At 33.8% G+C, this 15,455-nt stretch overlaps 2 pseudogenes; one reads left to right on the top strand and one right to left on the bottom strand.

Annotated features, from left to right (window-relative positions):
• Positions 1-2,111: 2,111 nt before the first annotated feature.
• LOC149250374 (abscisic acid receptor PYL2 pseudogene) lies at positions 2,112-2,390 on the bottom strand (annotated as a pseudogene).
• Positions 2,391-2,695: 305 nt separating this feature from the next.
• LOC149250373 (putative E3 ubiquitin ligase SUD1) lies at positions 2,696-12,499 on the top strand (annotated as a pseudogene).
• The last annotated feature ends 2,956 nt before the right edge of the window (positions 12,500-15,455 follow it).

The following is a 15,455-nucleotide window of genomic DNA, read 5'->3' as shown; positions in this document are numbered from 1 at the left end:
GAGCAAAGAGATAGGTTATTCACTTGCAGGGTGTGCTCAGTTGAGAAAATTAATTGCAATACATCTCTATTCATCATATTATTGCAAACATGTATTGGGATTTTTAGCAAATTACTTTCCCCATGAAAAATATTGTGTGCATGTGTGTTATTTCTCATTGCATGTTTGTGATTTATCTAAATTTTGAATTAATTTCCACAAATTAGTAGAGTAGGTTTGTGTCTTGTGATTTTGATTAAAAATTATTGAGCAGTTGCAAGTTTTCATCATAATTTCTACATGAAACTACACTACAAATATTTGAAGAGACTAAAATTAAGCCTTGAGTGCAATTTTGACCTCGTAATGTTGTGAAGAAGGCCATGATAGTGATATGGAGCTTTGTAAGAGATTAGGGAAGTGTTATATCACATCCTTGAGGTTGAGTTCTCTGATATAGGACTACATAGAGGGTCAATATAGCACTATAGACGCTGAAAATGGTAAAATTTGAGGGAAAACATCAAATTCTGGCTAGGATTACATATGCAACTCTACATTAAGGGTTAGTGATGTGCTACAACACTAGGAAGAGGATCAATGTTGTGTTACAAAAGGTTTAAAAGCACTTAAAACTTGCAAGGAAGCTGAAATAAAGATTTTCGCTAAGGATTACCTCAATATGCTAAGAGCTGGAAGGTTCCTTTGTGCCACTGGATCGTTCAAAAAGCCTCATTCAAACTCATAAGTTTTCCTATGTTATCTTAAGTCATTGTAGGTATGATCATGATACACAAATGTTGGATAGGCTTTTCCAAGTGTCCTATGAAATTATTTTAAACAGTTGGCCCCTAAGTTCTGTCTAGACCGACGGCAATGAGAGGAATTGAAGAGGGTTGTGGTAGGGGCTACAAAAAAGCTTTACTATTTGAGCATGTCTAATACTTGGTAGATAGCTTGCAAAGTGTCCCAAGCATCCATTGTGGCACCAGTAATACAGGAAAATATTAACACATCCAAGATAGATTTTATAGCAAATGGAGACTTGTTATTATTCTTTTTAAGGTTATCTTTTGACTAATTTCAGTGATTTATGATAATAAAAAATTAGAAATTTTGATGTGTAAAAGAGTGTCCACCATCTCCGAACAATCCAAAGAGGGTTGTTGTATAATTTTTCATCTATATTTGTGCTTTGTCACGGAAAATTTTGGTGGAATTTTCTTGCATGTCCCATATTTGTGGTAATTCAAGTAGAAGTTTATGTTACAAGCCCTCTAGAGGCATTTTGAGCCATCAAACAACACTTATGGGGTCAAAACTTTCTCAACATAGGTCTTAGCCCCTTAACAACATTCTACACACTCAGATTTTTTAAATAGTGTGGTATCAACTTTAGTAAAAATCTATATTCATGTGCTATGCCTCCAACAAGTTGAACTAACTGTTTGATCACCATGGTACCTAGTAGATGCCCTGTTAGCACCCATCGCTCACTCATGCAGAGTACTTGCATGTGGTCTTTCAAAAGGATTGTAGAAATTCCAAAGCCTAGCACTAATTTAGGGCTGAGAGATGCAAAATCACTAATTCCTATATATCTATCATGCTATGTTAATACTAGGCTCCTAGAAGGAGAGGAGGTTCGATTATTTAGTATCATACTTGTTCCATGGTTGAACAAAGCTTCTAGGAGTTAGATTTGAGAGCATAACACAAGAAGATGAAGATTTTGTAGTAGGAAACTAAGCCATAGTCTTAAACTTTATAGTGGGTGCCTCTTACTTTGAGTTTGCATTTTCATAAGTAAATAAAAGAGAGAAAAGCATATGCCTCACCTTCTCCTTAGCTTTTCTCCTGGGATCACATGTTCTTTTGGTTGTTATTTCATTTTCATTGAGCATTGAGGTTACTAATGATAAATTTGCAATGTAAGAGAATAAACTAAATAATAAAAAAATTCAAAATATTGTAAGGATTATTCTAATAAATGAAATATCTATAACACTTTATAACACCCCAAAATTCTAAGATATTAATATATTAAATCTAAGACTTTTCTGATCCATAATGTAGAGATAAATATATGGGATTAAACACATGGTTAGAATTTGATCAAATAACTTTGACAATCACGGCAGGTTGCATCTGACGATGGTATCTATAAAGGTGCACGTATCTTCTCTACTATTCCCCTCTGGAATATCTGTCACATAACATTCCACAACATTAGTCCGGACACTTCCCTCCTCCACGAACTCATTCAATGTCGTCATGGATTGATAATTCCTAAGGCGGTGCTCTCCTCCCAGCACCCTGAAACTCAGAAGGCGCTCAATGCTGTTCTTCGCTGGAAGTCCCGATACGACTTTGACTTCCCTGAGGCATCCCACCTTGACATCTCCCTTCATGGAGCAGCTGCTGATTTATCGAACCTTCGAACAACGGACCACACTGCGCTCGCGGAGGCGTTGATTCTCTGAATATTTACGGACGAGCACTGCTTATCTTCCTGGTCCATGTGGTGAGACGCCAAAACACCACGCTTCATGCTGTAGCATTCGTGGTTTTTCAAACTGAAGGGGCTGCCATCCGGAATTTTGATTTCAATCTCAATTCTCACAGTACAAATAATATCTCTGATTTATATTCTCACAGTTACCAATTTATCTGTGGTTAGGCTGTACAGACAGACATATATACATACACATAAGGAATGGTGGCTTCTCTAATTGGGTTGGCTGTACAGACATATATATATATATACACATGAGGAATGGTGGCTTCTCAACCAATGTTCCATGCTGCTCCAAAGTCGTTAACCGCATCCCGCAGTCCCCCTCCCATGTGCCCATTAATTTGGGTGATTGCATCCCGCTTTCCCCTCCCGTACGCTCCCAATCATCCGCACCCCGTTTTTCACTCTGCTTCTCATCTTAGGGAGCAATTACATAGGTTCCTTTAATCGCGCTATCTGCTATATGTTTGTTCCTCGGGAGGGACCAGCCCAACATGGTTAAAAGTCGGGTCATAATATAATTAGGATATGCTTCTCATCTTGAGGGAGCAATTACATAGGTTCCCTTAATCACGCTATCTGCTATATGTTTGTTGCTCCGGAGGGACCAGCCCAACATGGTTAAAAGTCGGGTTACGCTATCTGCTATATGTTTGTTGCTCCGGAGGGACCAGCCCAACATGGTTAAAAGTCGGGTTGTCGGGTTATATTGTAAGGTGGTTGTTATTATTAAATTTTTGTGTTTATTAATTAAATTTAAAATTTCAAAAATATTTATTAGATAATTATTTTAATTTATATGTATTTTTGCTATTACTATTTTTACGAAAGTGCAGAGAGATATGAATTCAGTTTAGTTGTTTGTGATATGAGATACTTATGTTGCAAGAATTACTATTATAGACAAAAGTAGTGCAAGTTACTATTATACCTCTTGGAATACCATGGCACTTTTGAGATTTTGGTTCAACCATATATTCTTGACACAATTTCTTAAATAGTCTTGTAGTGACCTCTACAAGGATTTCCCATGGTCTAAAAATATTACTATTTTTTGCCCACTAGAGTATTTATGAGGATGCATGGTTCCAAGTGGCTTAAGAATTAACACATTTATTTTAAACTAATGCACACTTGGTTCTAAAAATAACATGTACCCACTTTTCTATGCATAAAAAAATATATATGACGTCTCATTATTTCACGAACCAGGATTTCCATTGGAAAACCAGTTTCCAATATAGATGTAATGCAAGCATGTCCTTAGTAATCTGGTAAAGGTTTCCAACCCTAAAGGCTTCAAATATTCTATGGCCATTTAGCTTTAGAGGTAAGTCATATTTTTTTTTCTATTAAAAAAATCAAAATTTTAAAGGGTTTTTCTTAATTGCAAATATAATTTATATAATTGTACTAGCTGAAAACATAAAGACAAATAAAAAACCAACCCAATGATAAAGTCACAAGAAAACATTAACTTGGAGAAAAATACCAAACAACAAACACAAATTATAGAATATTTAAATGAATTAAAACTATTGATTGAATAGCTTTATAACAAGAGGAAACCATCACTAGTTTTATTAGCTACATCCCTTAACCTCATTATTACCTCTATTGACCATGCCCATCATCAATTGAAAATTATTATTGAATATAAGAGTAAGATGAGAGAATTACACTCACTGGCATCACTAAACAATAAGTTAAAGATTTGAATATCACCAAAACAAAAAATCGTGGGGTTATTTATTGAACCAAGATTCAACCAACCCTATGATCCTAGGAAAAGATGTATTTGCAATGGTTGGTGCACATTTGATACATGGAAAGAGAACTAAATGAGTCAATCGTTTATGTTTTTTTAAGCCAATTTGTTATAATACAAAGGTACCATTGTATTATCTTTGCAAATAATAGGCCATGTTTACAATTAACCTCCATGTGCACTATTTTAACATTAGTGATTTACAATGGGTTTGTCTTGGCTCCCCTTAGAATCAACCAAATGTTAGGCATAATCCATTCATAGGGCCGCCTACTCCTATGTGTATTCCCATCCCCCCATAGGCACTTAAGCATTTGGATGTTTTTTATGACACAAGCACTACGATAACATGTCTCACATGTAGTATAGTGTAATATGGTTCACTTGTGTAGCCTCCAAATGAGATACATCAAAGGATTATATTAAAGTTGTAGGTGTTGACTCTTTAAGACACATCGATTATATACCATCAACTCCACATTGGTAGGCTAATGATTATGATTCAAGTCGAGTAGCACTGTATTTATGCTCTCATTGTAGGCATAATTGTAATGGATCAATGGAGGATCCTATCCATGGAAGTCTTATGAATCATATTCGTAAAGTTTTTATTTGATGTTAAGTCATTGGTTATATATTTAATTGTACAATTGACAGATATTCAATAAATGTAACCTTAAAATATTTCTTTTCACTATTATTTTTTTAGCATATACAAATGTTATGAGAGAATACACTATGACCTAGGTGAGAATATGTCAGTTCCTTTAAACTTGATGTCGCCATGGATGCAATATTTGACATTGTGGCACCTCTTACACAAGTATTTAAATGAATTTATGTGTGCCTAACTCAATGATAACTTAGCAAGATTTTAATTTTATTTTTTTTTGTTTTAAAATTGTTCGCGTTTTTTTTTTAATATTAGGTCTTTTATATTACTATTAAAAAATTATAAACAGAAGTAGTGCAAGCTACTATTATACCACTTGGGATACCATATCAGTCGCATAAGCTCAAAATTTTATAGTTGCATATCTCATAGGCTATTAGATTGTCTTTTAGACTATACAAAGCACCAAAAAAAAACACAAGATAATAGACATGATGATGGAGGTGCCATAAAAGAAACTTGTCTTGAAACATCAGGTTCACTTGGTCATTACTCTATTACAAAGTCTGTCAAGTTCATTGGGTTCGTTTCACTGTCTTTGTCTGAGGAAGAAAAATCAAAGTTTTCCAATTTCTTGCCAATTAAAGAAACTCTCCTATTTTTATCCTATAACACATGTTTCATTAAAATTGGAAAAATTATATTACAACGACTTCAACAATAAACATATTTCATTAAATTTGGAATTATATAGTGGATATAGAATTTAGAACTTTAACTAGACTATGTTTAGTTCGCTACTTTGAATATACCTATTCATCATTTTTTTCAATAAAATTCTCATCATAGATTATATAAAACAAACTTATATAAACTTACAAAAACAAATCTTTGGCATCTTAATCTAGGACTCCTTACATTATTTCTTCTAATATTATTTACGGTTCCTATTAAAAATTTTGTTAATCTTTTTATATGAAAAGGATAATAATTATGTATATTAGTATTATGAACTAGTTTGGTTACAATTTGATAGAGAAAATACCATATAGTCAATGTCGATTTAATATTCTAGTATAAGGTTGGCACAATTTTGAAGTGTCAATAGCACTTATTTATTAATAGAATTATACCAATATGTATGTTACCGTAACAACTTTAATTCTAGGTATTATCGAAAATTTTGTTTGCATTGAGTATCATATCTTATTATATTAGGAGGTCGATAACATTTTATAATTGACAAGAGAAAATATTATATAAGACTCATATTATGTTTAACTTTTTTATTTTAACAATGAAAACCAATTATAAGATAGAAATTATAGAAACATTCAATTTGGAAAAAATATATTACAAGGACTTCATAAACATTAATTATTTTGTAAACCAACCTAGATCCATCTTAAATCCAAATCTACTAAGTTCCAAGAATGATCAAGTCCAGAGTTAAGATGTATTTAAGCTGGTACTCTTGCATTCTATAATGTATTTCCCCAATCCTTTTAATAGGATTTATCATAACGAACACCACTGGAAAATATCATGGTCTATGGAATACCATGGACTTGTAAACCATCATCGATAAACCCATCAAATGATTGCCTCAAACTTATCTTAACTATTTTATTACCTAAAAATTCAATGCAAACCTCCCCATACCCTAGTAAAAATTGACATTTATGTGCATCAATGTTTACATGGGGTCCTACGATATTGGGTTGCATAGCGCCTTTGGGTGAAATCACCATAGTAACTTAAGATACGATAGTATAAAAATATTTTTAGTAATGTCAAACCAATTAGTAACCATGAATAGGCCAAACATGGGACTACTAGGCACAACAATAGCAATACACACTAGGTGCCTAAAAGTAGCTCTTAGTAGGAATCAATTAAATCATATTAGTATGTCTAACATCAAAGAAAGATATTATATTTATGGATAATAGAACATATACATTGATGTTCAACTTTTGTGCCTATTTACTCTCACCCCCAAGTTTCCCATAACCCAAGGGGGTTAGTGATTGATCGAAATATGATGGTGTTACGAGGATCTCAATGTAGGAGTTGGCGGGGAGTGCCTCCCTCAAAAGTTTTGCATTGAAACTACTCTACTAGAAAGTTATAGTAAAATATGTTTTTATGCTAAATTTTCTACCACTTAGTGCATTTGGAAATTTGCTACCCCGTGGACTTTATTTATACAAATTTAATAAATATTTATAGTGATATTAAAATGTTTTCTTATTTATATATTTATTTTTCATGGATTGTGTGAGGGTTTTCCTTAGCTCTAACATGTTTTTCATGACATTTGATACAAAAGAAATAATTTATATTTAAAAATAATTATGTATTTTAGCATTTCATTTTTCAATATAATTTCTCATCGTTTTTAATAGGTTTATTTTAAATCCTATTTAATGTAAAAGTTACCAATTTGATTAGAAGAATTTAGTTAATATACTATTATTTGTTTACCAGTTTATTCATTATATATTATTATGGATATAATAACTAGCCTATATCCATCTTATGTTCAGATATACTAAGCACTGAGAGGGATCAGATATTATTTCACGCAAAAAGAGGTTTCCATCTTGAGATATTTGATCCCTTTGAGTGCTTAGTATTTCTAGAGATAAGATGGATCTAGGATGCTCCTAGATCATGCCCAAGAAATATTGATATAGAAAAAGGTATCAATATACTTGAAGGGAAAACAATCATATGGAATATGGCATAGAAGTTCAGGAAAACTTATGGAACTTTAAAGACCAACATGGAGATGGCATGTACTTCTCTAAAATATCTTTGAGAAAAAATAATCCATTGGTTATCTGAGATTTGCTCAAAAGGGATGACTTACCTTATGAACTAGAAGAACAATAAAAAGAAGGTTTATGCTCTACTTTCATATATTTGTGAAATTTCATTGAATATGGTCATATATACTTTTGTGTTCAAGTTGTAAGGCCATTTATCATGAAATGGGAATTTACCTCAATTGTAGATTTGTACACTAGCTGGAAGCATGACATATGTAGCTTAGTGGTAGAGAAGCTTATAAGCTTAAGGCAGATCCATGTTTTGATTCATAGACTTTGTAGTTTCAATAAGGTATTAGAGCTAGGTGAATAGGAAGTATTACCTTCACATGGAGTGTTGGATGTGGCAATCCACACTTTTACAACAAATTATTACTTATTATGAAATGTGTATGTGGCTTAGTGGTAAAATAATTTCTACATGGGGGTTGTGTGTATCTCAGTGGAAGATGAGCAAACTGGCTAGGGGTAGGCCCTAGGTTCAATCCCCAACCTTTCCAGTATCAAAGATATGTGGCTAAGAGAGTCCTAACCCAAAGTGTGGTTTAAGGGTGACTCTTAGTGGTAGAATGAATTTCTAGCGGGGGGTAAGTCCTATGTGTATCTTAGTGGTAGAGAATTCTAATGTCCATGGGTAGGTCCTTATTTCAGATCCCAACTTGTCTAGTTTTCAACATTGTATCATAAGAATTTTTTGGGTTGGGGGAGAGTGTAGGATGTATCAATTTGAACTTATATAATGAATTTCTAAGTGTGTTTACCATGAAAGCAATAGAGAATCCCAATGGTAAGGGTCAAGTCACTGGTTTGATTTCTAGATGGCCTAGTTTTTAGCATCACATCAGAGCTAAGTGGCTTAGATACATTAGCTATAGTGTCTTATGAAAAGTGTTCGATATGGAAATTCACACTTCTATGATGAATTGTTAATTCTTCCCACTGTAAAATGGACACGTAATTTAGTAGTAGAGTACCCTACTGGCTAGCAGAGCATCTCATTATTTCGAAATGTGTAACTACATTAAGTTTGAATCCTAGTTTGCCTAGTTTTGAACATGGCATGAGAGCTTGTTGGCTAGGGCTCCTTGGATTATGTTTTGCTTGAGGTGTAGTGTTGGATTTGGAAAACCGCACTTATAGAGAAACTCAGTAAGGGTGCTTAACATGAAAGTAGAATGGAGCTTAGTGGTGGAGAAACCTTGTAATATGGCGTAGCTTTGAGTCTGATGCCTCTATTTTCCAATTTTTAACTTAGTATTAGATCTGGGTGGCTAGGAAGCCTCATCTATATGCTTTAAGGAGTGCTTCATGTAGCATGTCAAAAATGACTACATCAAACCATTAAAGGTGCCCTTCATGAAAGTGGTATGTAGCTTAGTGGTAGAGAGGCTCGTTGTCTTTGGGTAGGTACTTAGTTGAATTTGTAATCTTACCTTTTAACAAAATTTAACTCTAATACATATAAAAAATGATAAATATTTGTAAATTATCTATGATTATTTTAAAACAAGAAACATAATATGGTGAGGTCCCATAGAATTAAAAAAGAAAAGGTTGCATAGAAAAAGTGTGCAGCGAATACACTATGACCATGTGATAGAGTGGAAGGAAACAAGGTATAACTAAAAAAATATATGAAATGGAAATTCAAATTTCTATATTTGTTAATTTTGGTTCATTATAAATATGTTAGTTCAATGAGTCAGTAGTAATAGGCTAATAATTAACAACTCGATCATCTCTCTCCTTGAGAGACCAAACTTATGGTAGGAGAAAATTTGGAGTGTATTCGGATGTTAAAGGTTTTTAAAGTGTTCAAAGTGATCCTGATGTTGGATGCACAACATGCTCTTTTGCTAGGAATATGTAATTTAATTAAATAATATTGAGAGTTCAAAAAAAAAATTATAATGCGTGTGTTGAACCTTGGAACAATATTCCTTCAAGGATATAAATTAGAATTTTATCAATAAAGTTGAGGCCTAAGAATTTGTTTTTATTATTTTTCTTTTATTTTACAAGGGTAGGTTATAGTCAAGGTTAAGGTAGTTTGTTGATTTTCATTTCGTTTGATGAGGAAAATTATTCGTTTGGGTACTAGTAGTCTCTAGCTTCTCTTACAGTGTTTGTTACCAACCTTTTGACATTATCATGAGTTCATCCTTGATAACTGGCATATTTTGTTTAATTTTTTAGAAAGTTTTAGAGTCTTATTTGTGTAGTACCTTTTGGAAAATAGGTCAATAGTGAAATAGGTTTTACATTCTCCTTTAATATTGCAGCTATATTTTAATGCAGAATTGAACCACTTTTTGTTGTTGGGTATTGGCATAAACATTTGGTTGAGTGTAATAATTTTATGTTGTATTCTTGTATCATTATAATGTTATTTTGTTCTGATCTATTTTTTGGATATTTATGTGTAGGTTTGCAACCACCGGTTCCTTTGTTTCTCCTATTTATGCTGAAAATGTGCCAACAATATTACCTTTCAAAGAGGTTTTATTTCATACAACATCAAAAGCATGGCATGACTTGCACTTCATTTTGTGGCTTTCCTTTGTACTTTCTATATGGATCATTTGTATACCATTCATAAATATCTATATATGGAAAATGTCATTTATGAGGAGCCTTGGGGAGGCTGAGAAACTATTTCTAACTCATATCTCCAAGAAAGATATTTCTCCAGCTCTTTTGTTTATAGATTGTTTGCATGGATTCCCTATGTTAGCTTTAATTGTTTTTATATCTTTGTGTGCAACCTATCTACGTGAGTTCTTTAGACATCTTCATGAAATTGAGAGGAAAAACCCTGAGTGGGAAGATAATGGAATCAACTGGAAAAATGGGGAAAAAGTAGGAAGACGTCTACCTGTACCAGATGGAGCTCATATTCTTGGGGGAAATGGTGAGGGTGGTGGATATGGCTAGGAAAACATTGGTTTTGGGAAATTGATTAGGAGAAATGCAAAAAATGTAGTGGCGCTTGTGGAAGTGCAAGTTTCATGGCTTGAGGAACATGCTGAGAAAATGTTTAATGCTGGAGATGTTGCATATGGTATTGAGGATGTGCTATTTGTTGAAATTGTTGGGATGCAAGGTATTGTGTTTCATTTGATTGAAAATGGAATAATAGTCAGTCCATTTCCCTTATGAGAAGGTTGTTAAATTTAATTCTTTTGGGAAAGTTTACATGTCCCATTAAATTTCATATATTTCCCTATATGATTTAGATCTTTTTTAAATGACAATTTTCTTTGCTTAGCATTTTTGGTTAAATAATTTTATTGAGATGTTTACCTTGCAACAGTTGTTTAGTAACACGATATTTCTTGGTGTTGTAATATTTCTACCTTTTCAACTAGGACGGAAAGTTCTTGCCATTACATCTCAACTTGTCGTCACTACATCTAATGCATTACTTACACCAGGAATGTCTAGTGCTTTAGGGTTAGATTTTGCTCTCTTCAACATCAATTTTAAGAATATTCTCGATTCAGTTGGAAATATGTCAACAAGTGCCTTCACCAAGGAGTTTCTTCAAAGGAATATGAGCACTGGTGTCCTTCAATCTGACGGTGGTTCAAATTTTACTAAAATTGGGGGATCAGTGGAAGTATTGATAAAAGTCTTTCTTTCTTCTTTACAAGTTTCTTATCTGCAAGTCTTTCTATTAATTATATGGTTATTTTTCTTTATTTTTTATGTTACCTTGGCATAATAACCTTGATATGCTACAATAAAGGTGAGCCTTTGATAGTGAATAGGATCTATTGTATAGCTTCGGTGGCACAGGTTTCTACTCCTCTTACAAGGTTGTTGCTATATAGAGGAAAATACTTTTTTCACTATGGTGAATGTTTCTTTTCTTTCATTAGTGGAGATTGGATTATTACCTTTATTATGTGGTTGTTGGTTGGATGTGTCCACCATTAGAATGCCTGGAACAACATTGTCTCATAGGGTGAGATTTTCCTGGGAGTCACATTTAGGAAGTTCATTCCATCACTGGTTTGTTTGGATTTTGTATATGTTACAAATAAACATCTTTTTCAACCTTCTTTGAGAGGTTTTCTCATTCTCTCTAAGGAAATTGTGTTCTTCATGTTGTAATTTTGTAGCAAAAGTTAAATTTATTTACTTTTAATTTTTATGTAGATGTCTTTGCATCGTGCAAAAAGACTAATGCATTGTGATTAACACTATATTACATATTTCAAGTATCAAATAACATTCTTGTTTGATTTATTAATCAACAAGTACTTCATCCTAGTGTCGTATACTTTCTCATAAATCCTACTGATCGAAACTATAATCCATTCCAAGATCTCATTAATGATATAATACATAAACATGCAGGAAGGATCTTGTTGTTTATGGAAGATTGATTGTCTTTTTCACATTCCTACCAATCAAACTTGCAATGTTTTTTTCTCCTTCCCTATACCATTTGGATACATCGTACGTTGATACGTAAATTTAAAATATGTTCTGTTAGTTAGTATTATTGGTTGCTGGTTAATGTGAGTTTATTTCATTAAATAGCTTTGACTTGTTAATTTTGAATTTGTTTTATGATGTTAGATCCATTTACAAATATCCCAATAGACATGTTTTTTTTTTCATATCTATATTCCATTTTCCATTGATAACTTCAAGCCACAAGAAACTTTTAAGACTGTTCTTTTCCATTGGTTTTTTTAATTGGTTGGATGCTTGGATTGTCTGACTTCCTCTTGCCAAACCCTGAGGATGAGAATGGTAAAGATGGTTTGAATGGTTAATAAAGAATATGGGTAAGGTTACAAGATGTTCATCGTCCTCATTTCCAAGAATAGAATCACCATAGATTAGACTTCCTGTTGCCACAAATGTTGGGAGGATGGTACATGAAATTGAGGGTGCGACTTTTGAAGAGAATGATGGAGATGAACAAGATGATTCAAAAGAGTAGGTTTTTCCCCTCTAAACATCCTTTTAAAAATTAGTTCATTTATTTTTTGTCTAAAATATTATTAGGATCCTATTTTGTAGCAATGGGCATCCATAGTTAAAGATCATATTTTTCAGAAACTAAATATGTAGGAATTATTTTCTGACAATAATGTATTTGTAAATTCAATTCTTTCGGTAAAAATTCACATGAAATTTTTTTATTCTACATGTTTCAAACCATCCAGTGTGGTTCATCATATTTTTCCTAATGATGAACCACACTAGATGGTTCAAAACGCATAGACTCATTTCATGTGATATTTTACTGAAATAATTTCAATTTACAAGTGTTGATAGTGCTAGACCCACCAACATTCAAGGGATCTCCCTGATATGAAGTCCTAATTAGACCTCAAACCATTTAGTGTACGAGTCCCATCTGGAATACGTCCCGGTTGTTGATGCAGTGGGTTTTAATGATGTTCTTTGGATATAATAATGCATAGTGTGATGTATGATGACTTTCGTGACAATACGTGTGTGACGCTACACAGATTCAAGTGCGATGCATGAAGGTCCTACCACACAGAAGGGTAAGTAGGTGAGCCCCTTAAAATCCTCTAATAGTACGCAACTTGAAAGGAACACATGAGCGTAAATGACATCAAAAGCTAATACGAGAAATAATTCACAAGTTAATAGTGATGAATTAAAACTACAACACACATTCAACAAGATTCATAACAATGAAAATGAAATAGTTCATAAGCATAAGCATCAGTTAAATAACATACATTTAAAACATAACAAGAATAGTCCTACTATATTTACAACATATGCATGAAAATGTGTCGGCTCTGAGCTTTTTATTAAGTGAAAGTTCCAGTCATACATATTCCACTGCCAGGCCAGTAGTTCCAATAGTGGAACGTGAAGTCAGCATCACTTTCTCCTCGAAATAAATATACTTCCTCTATGGTACAAAGAATCTAAAGCTCTCACAAACTCCCAAGCTCCTGATTTTAAGCCTAAGCCTAGCCAAAATCTTGGCTCCCAAAATCCCTTTACATGAGTTATGAGGTTATATTTATAACAAGAGGGGGTGACTCTTTAACTCCCCTTTGTGACTCTTGCACTTCCCTCATGACTCTTCAACTTCTTTACAAAATGACTCATTACATTACATCATGACTCTTCACATTCCAATATTGAAACTTTGAATTCCACTTACAAATTATTTACAAAACAATATTACAATTTACACTCATACCCATATAAGACCAAATTCAGTAGAGTCAACTAAATAGCCTAATAAGACAAAACACTATCATGCTTGATTTTGGGGAAACTCTAGCTCAAAAACTTCCACTTGATGTCTTTCATTCATGTATCGGTGCCAAGCTTGGTACTATGTGATGACATCCCCAAACTGTCTGATGGTGTCTGGCTGGAAGCAGACACTAGCCTCCATGACATCTACGCACAATGATTTGGAACCAGTTTGAACTTCCTTCTGGAACATGAGCAACATTATTCTCACTTGGATATGGACACTAATTTAGTTATACATATTCTGTCTATTCACATCCAAATATTCTTTAGTGGTGATCTGTCGAAGCTTTTCCAAGTATTCTTATATCTCGTTCCTAACCTGATTCCCGTGATCGGCTTCAGTGAGTGAGCCAATTGATGGGATCATGTGGGACTTCACGAAGAAATCCATAGCACTCTATAACCATGCATATGAGGCATGAATGTTACCAATGAATGAGGTGAGTTGTTTATTTTTCTATATTAGCATTTGAACCCTTGCTTTCTACAGCTCCAACTCTTGCTTCATTTTCTTTCCCAAGTCAAGCAGTGCCCTTTTGTATCGCATTAACCATTCATGCATGATAAAGATTGTAGCTTACACATTCCTGAGAGTTTTGACAATGTATTTACAATGTTGCTACAAGCCATGCAAGTGAACAATTTCCTTATGCATGGTAACAATATCCTCATAAAGATTCAGCATTGTCTCTACATGTGTTGATACTTCACCCAGTATCAATTCCCTCATTTACTCTAGATGGACCTCTGCGGAAGTTTCAGTCTAAGTTGTTGTGCGGAGTTGTTCAGCCTCTTACCTAGCACCCTACAATTTATTTTCCAATTTCTTGTTCTTGGCCATCAAATATTTAGTGTTCCACTTTTCTGCACTTGCGAATGCCAAGTTGGTTGCGAAAATGGCATTGGGATTCTTCCCAGGGTCTGCCACAATCACCCTTTCTCTACTGAATCCAGGATATGTGAGGTGATCCAGAAAATGCTTCTTACGGGCTTGTACAATATTCTTTTGGAGTTCATAGTATGAAAGATTATACGTGTCTATAATTGGATCATCATCAAGAGGAATAACTTCCCCTTTCTCGCTTGGAGTTGACTCTGTTGTTGGAGGTGGTGGAGACTCAACAATGACCTATTGTTTTCTTAGAATTAGGTCAACATCTTGATTATGCGGCTCTAGTTCCTCCTCCATGTCTATGATCTCTATCCACTCAACATGTTGAGCAAACTTACGTCCTGCATTTTTCTGCTCTCCTCCTCTGCTGGTTGTCGATTTTGTTCTTTCTCTTCAACAATTTTGTATGTTGTTTCTTCTGTTATTTCTCTTCACTTTTCTTCTTCTTCTTGCTTCCCATTTTCTTGTTTTTTTTTGCTTCTACTTTTCTTCCTCCAATCTCATTTTTTCTTCCCTTTTCCTTCATTCTTCTATCTGCATCCTATGTTTCCTCTTTGCCTCTGTTACTAAAGCTACTTTCA

This window comes from Pinus tabuliformis, chromosome 7, assembly GCF_031772625.1.
Source record: "Pinus tabuliformis cultivar Carrire ecotype Pingquan chromosome 7, CPIR1, whole genome shotgun sequence".
Classification (NCBI taxonomy): domain Eukaryota; kingdom Viridiplantae; phylum Streptophyta; class Pinopsida; order Pinales; family Pinaceae; genus Pinus; species Pinus tabuliformis.
This window is presented reverse-complemented; position numbering and strand designations above follow the sequence as displayed.